This window comes from Pantherophis guttatus, chromosome 2 (assembly GCF_059756535.1).
Source record: "Pantherophis guttatus breed Tessera chromosome 2, ASM5975653v1, whole genome shotgun sequence".
NCBI classification, from domain to species: domain Eukaryota; kingdom Metazoa; phylum Chordata; class Lepidosauria; order Squamata; family Colubridae; genus Pantherophis; species Pantherophis guttatus.
In genome coordinates this window covers 88627553-88633552 of record NC_142064.1, presented here as the reverse complement: position 1 = coordinate 88633552, position 6000 = coordinate 88627553, and the positions used below count along the sequence as shown (strand labels likewise).

The window sequence follows — 6000 nt, the reverse complement described above, 5'->3', positions numbered from 1 at the left end:
CTTATATGTTTCTCTAGGTTACCTCCGAGATTAATAAACCAGGTATGGGATACTAAGTCAGGATACCAATTGAACCTTATATCTTCGGTTCTATTGATACATTTTTCATCAAATCTATGCCCTAAAAGCTTTTTTGCTCTTAAATAAAACAGACATATAAATAAATACAAGGGATAAGGAGGGCATTTTCATGCAGTCACCTAGGGAAGGAAGATACATTGCCAGTGAAATGTGCTGCTTTGCCCCTATTTATTTCCTCTGCATTTTACATTTCATTGTTGCTGAATTTATTTTCAGAAGGAAAAATGGTTGACTGAAACTATATCTTCCCATCTAAAAGCCAAATATACTTAATTATGTATGCTTCAGTCCTCAAGCCCACTTAGTCTGAAGTTACTATAGGGAACTATTCAACAGTCAATAGTTTGACATTTTTAACATATGCTTTAGGGGAGGAAAAACAGTTCCAGAAAAGGGGCGCGAATAGTAAAATATTTATTTTTTTACTCTGCCGTAATCACAATTTTTGGAACAATAAAATGACAAGATGCATTTATAGAAAGCCCACCATAATGGTTTCTACAAGTGCACCTGATAGATCCCTTTATTTGATTTTGCTAAGAATAAAAGGGTAATTGTAGATATCCGCCGACACTCCTTTTGATGAATTCACTTGTACAACTTTTATCCTGCCTTCCTATTCAAACAAATAGTCAAGGTGTTTTGTAGGAGGCAACAGCATTCAACTCACTTTGGCTGATTTTGAAAAGCTCTCTAGGGTGTAAAGTGCTTGATACTTGCGTGGGGGTTCACCAAGAAGTCTCAGGGTCTAAGCTGGAAAGTAAATAAGCAAAGCAAACATTGAAAGAAAGCTATGGCAGCCCACTTTCATCTTGTTGCTAAGAAACTCTCAAGGATACGTTCACAAGCTTATTAAGAGCTTGATTTGAAGGACACTTTACATACGTAGTTTTAAATCCATTAGTTTAGAAATAGAATGGGGATTAGCATAAAATGCAACTGAAGAAAGATTAGTATTTCATGCAACTTTCTCAAATCTTCTTAAGGCTGCTGCCCCTGTGTCCTTTGGCTTTCCATGAGTAAATTGTTTCTCTAAAACTGGGATGGCTAATTATGGTCCCTTCATGATCTGTGGACTTCAACTCCCAGAATTCCTGAGCTAGCCATGCTGACTCAGGAATTCTGGGAGTTGAAGTCCAGTGGTCGTAAAAGAGGCCATAGTTGCTCACCTCTTCTCTAAAACAAGGAAGTTCAGTTTCTAAAGTAGGGGTGTCAAACTCGATCCCATCGTGGGCCGTATTGGAATTTTGTTTGCCCTTGGGAGGTGAGGTGGGCATGGCCTGGCCTGGCCTGGCTATTTCGGCCAACTGGGTGGGGGTGTCTGGGCCCTGGGTGGCAGGGGCTAGCTAGTCCCTCACTATGTCCAGGACAGCCCACAGGCCAACTCCATGGCCTATCGCGGGCAGGATCCAGCCTGCAGGCTGCATGTTTGACACCCCTGTTCTAAAGAGATGTTGTTCAGCATGGGGCATAACCACATGACCACAAAATCATATATTTTACCATAGGCACCATATATATCACATGAATGTTTCCTATATTGCTACAAAAACTGATGAGAATCTCTTCCAAACCTCTATTCAATTCCAAGGGAAAATAACATGAACCTCCTCTGTATTATTATTATTATTATTTCACATTGAGAATGTAGGCTGCCTAGAAATTTCAAAATAAGGGAAAGACATGTATTAGAAAAAAATGATAGCAGTAGCACTTTTTTATCTTCCACAAAAAGTAAGCTCAAAAATATCACCCAGATAAATGGATGACTCTGTATTTGTGTGCTAACCACCAAGAGCTCTTACTTTCTATCAGATAACAAACCTACCTGCTTAAGGTGCATTCTTATCCGAACGTGTCAAAACACAATGAATAATGTTATTTGTTCTTTCCTTATGCCACTAATCTGAGATATTCAAATGAACCTATTGCTTCCTCTTTGCTTGAACTGACATATGGAACAATCTGCATGGTCTGTTGTTTTCTTTCTTCCAATTGCTGTTTGTTTGTTGAACCCATGTGTATCTTTTGTAAACAAAGTAAGTAAAGTGGCTAATCGCTGCTGAATGTTCCGGAAATCTTTTGAAGAAATGTCTTAATTCTAAAATGACAATTCATCTTGTGAGTCTCTCCTTGTCATAGTTTGCTGACTTCAATCTGCTTCTGACATTTTGCTGTTCAAAATGAATTGATAAATTCTGCACGTGGGGTGGGGGTGGGGGGTGGATGGGAAATCACAACAGCTGGGCAGGAAAGCCTCATTTATTCTGAAAGGTCCTTTAGAAGCAATTTTACATTCACTCTGAAGCTTTGCTGAACTAAAATCCTCCAGGTGACAGAAGTTGTTTTTTTATTGCACATCAGTGATATAAGAGACAAATTTGAAACTAGCCAGAGTCAACTAAGCCAGAGTGCTTTTATCCAATTATTTATCTCAAAGGTACTTTTTCAAGAGCCAACTAGACTTTCTGGTTTTTCTTTGAAGACATTTTGCTTCTCATCCAAAAAGCTTCTTCATCTCTGACTGGATGGTGGGGAATGGAAGGATTTATACTCCTTGCAGACTGCTGGTCAATTGCATTCTTTTAGAGAGTCGTTGAGGCCACCTGGAGGTTTATTTGTGTCATCAGGGTCACCTAAGTAGTGCAAATGGTGTGGAGCCTTCTTGGAACTGTTGAAAGGATTGTGTTGTAGACTGGAGATAGATGATGTTGTATCCCTGCCACTCTGTGGAGAGAGGGCTGTTCAATTTTGACATAGATGGCCTTTTTGACTCCTCTTTCAAACCAGTGGTCCTCTCTGTCCAAAATGTGGACTTTGCTGTCTTCAAAAGAATGGCCTTTGTTTTTTAAATGTAGATGGACTGCTAAAACTCATCCTGATGGGTTTGTTCTCCTATGTCTCCAGGTGGCCTCAACAACTCTCTAAAAAGAATGCAAATGACCAGCTGTCGGCAAGGATTATAAATCCTTCCATTCCCCACCAGTTATTTTTCAGACAGAACTGAAGAAGCTTCTTGGATAAGAAGCGAAACATCTTCAAAGAAAAACCAGAAAGTCCAGTTGCCTCTTGAAAAAGTACTTTTGGGACAACCATGACCTGGATGACTAAGAATCTCCATAGACACCCAATTATTTATTTCATGCCATTACTTCAATCAGTAATTTTTGCCTGTATTTTTTGCAAATGTGATTAACAAAACGGATATGATTTTAATCAGAATTAAACATTTCCTCTCATCCTACAGCAGATCTAATGAAGATTAAGGGGAGAAGGAAAACAAATGTTGGAAAAGTCCTAACATTCTTGTTAATGGGACAGTCACATGACTAGTATATCCTGTAGCTGTTGCATTGTCTAGAAGCACATCTTCTGCTAAATCTTAACTCTATACTTAACGTATACACTAAGAAAGCTACTTTGTTATAGGAAAATACTTCTCACTCATTCATACCAGATAATATACTTCTAAAACCAATAGATACAGTAATATCAAAATAATCTGTTGAAGTAATTACCAACCCACTTTCGAAGAGCCATTTTCCCCCATCCAATCAGGGTTACTTTTTATATCCATATAATTTAGCATACTTCCACAAGAGGAGTTTATCTTTATTCAAAAATTTGATTGACTGCTACATTAGATTTTATGAAACATAGGGAAACGTTATAGCAGACCTCCTGTGGTTCGTTTCAAATTTTGGATGAAACTGACTTGGCTTTCTCAGATTGGGTTGGAATCCTGAATTAGAATGTCAAAGAAATAAATCTACCATTTTGTTGTCACAAAAGCAATTATATACTGAAGCTTTATAGGTTTAAAAAAGCTGAAATGCATAATAACTTTTCTCATATCTCACATCTTTATATTGTTTATAACTGCTTACTTTTTGTCTATGTCCTGCAGGAAAGGAAATAACATGATAGAATATAGAATAATAGAGTTGGAAGGAACCTTGAAGGTCTTCTAGTCCAACCCCCTGCTCGAGCAGGAGATCCTATATCATTTTAGACAAATGGTTATCCCATCTCTTTATGAAAGCCTCCAATGTTCGAGCACCACAATGTCTGAAGGCAAGCCATTCCACTAGTCAATTGTTCTCACCAGTGGTGGGATTCATTTTTTTTAACAACCGGTTCTGTGGGCGTGGCTTAGTTGGGGTGTGTGGCTTGGTGGTCATGTGACCGGGTGGGCATGGCTAGCTGGTCATGTGACCGGGTGGGCGTGGCTATGTGTATAGGGACTACTCAGAGGGCTGAAAAAAGTCATTTCTGACTGGTCCTCACATTTTTGACCGGTCTTCGCACTTATGACCTTCCTCACATTTATGCCCGTTGCGGCATTCTTAACAACCGTGTCACTCATTTCACCGCTACTTCTCTTCACCACGGTGACAAGATAGGGCGTAAAACGTAAAATGTGAGGACAGTCATAAGTTCAAGGACTGGTCAAAAGTGCGAGGACCGGTCAAAAATAACTTTTTCAGCCTTCTGACTAGTCCATATGCATATAGGGACTATTCAGAGGGCTGAAAAAAGTCATTTCTGACTGGTCCTCACATTTTTGACCGGTCCTCGCACTTATGACCTTCCTCACATTTATGCCCGTTGCGGCATTCTTAACAACCGTGTCACTCATTTCACCGCTACTTCTCTTCACCACGGTGACAAGATAGGGCGTAAAACGTAAAATGTGAGGACAGTCATAAGTTCAAGGACTGGTCAAAAGTGCGAGAACCGGTCAAAAATAACTTTTTCAGCCCTCTGAGTAGTCCATATGCACAAAAGGACTACCCAGAGGGCAGAAAAAAGTGATTTCTGACAGGTCTTCGCACTTTTGACCGGTCCTCACCCTTATGACTAGTCATCATTTATGCCCATTGTAGCATTCTTAACAACCGTGTCACTCATTTCACACTGCTTCTCTTCACCATGGTGACAAGATAGAGCGAAAAACGTAAAATGTGAGGACAGTCGTAAATTCGAGGAGTGGTCAAAAGTGCAAGGACCAGTCAAAAATAACTTTTTCAGCCCTCTGAGTAATCCATATGCACAAAAGGATACAGCAATAGAGAGGGATGAAGGAAGGAGAAGAGAGATGGAAGAAAGAAGGAGAGAGAGGGAAGGAAGAGAAGGGAGGAAGGAAGGGGAAGGAAATTAGAGTAGGAGTGAGGGTAAGGGAGGAAGAGAGGAGGAGAAGGAGAAAGGAAGAGGAAGTAGGGAGGAGAAGCAGCGGGCAGGGGGAAGAAAGTAATAAGGAAAGAAAAGAGAGAGGTGGTAAATTTGAGGAGAAAGATTGCTGTACAGTAAAAAAGATGAAATGGAAGAAAGGCAACCCCAAACAAATATAAAGATATTAAGATAAAGAATGAATTGTTAAACTTTAAAGAATAAAAGAGAACAAATATGAATAAATAGCAATAATTAGAAACACACATACAAACATACAATGTATTTTCTTCGAACAGAGTATTTGGCCGGTTCACAAATTTAAACAGTGTTTAGTCATTTCAATTAAATTTACAATTTCTATATTTCCTTTTTGCCATATTTATTCCTCATCTATTTTTTTAAAAAACCAATATTACCCTTCATCCTCATCTCTAATCTTAATCAAATTCAATTTTTCCCTTCTATTCTATATTATACCCCTTCCCATTGTCATCTATTTTTATATCCATCCTCACATTGGTTAATTATGTAATATTACAGTTGTTTAATATAAATTCAACATTTTAATATAAATCAATTAGTTATATAACTATCTTTTTTGTATATTAATCAATATGAACATGAATATTCCAATTATTTCCATGCAATCCAATTTCTTACAAATCAATTAATTATATTTACCAATAATAATAAACCAAATAATTTCCCCCATATATTCCTCCAAACCACAACTTAACCATTTCTGCT

The 6000-nt window shown here is 38.4% G+C and overlaps 1 long non-coding RNA gene across 1 annotated transcript in view; it reads right to left on the bottom strand.

Annotated features, from left to right (window-relative positions):
* Window positions 1–479: 479 nt before the first annotated feature.
* LOC117662007 (uncharacterized) overlaps window positions 480–6000 on the bottom strand; it is a 43350-nt gene continuing 37829 nt past the window's right edge. The window contains exon 6 of the long non-coding RNA XR_015732301.1: window positions 480–834. This is a non-coding gene — a long non-coding RNA (uncharacterized LOC117662007). The remainder of the gene's footprint in view (window positions 835–6000) is intronic.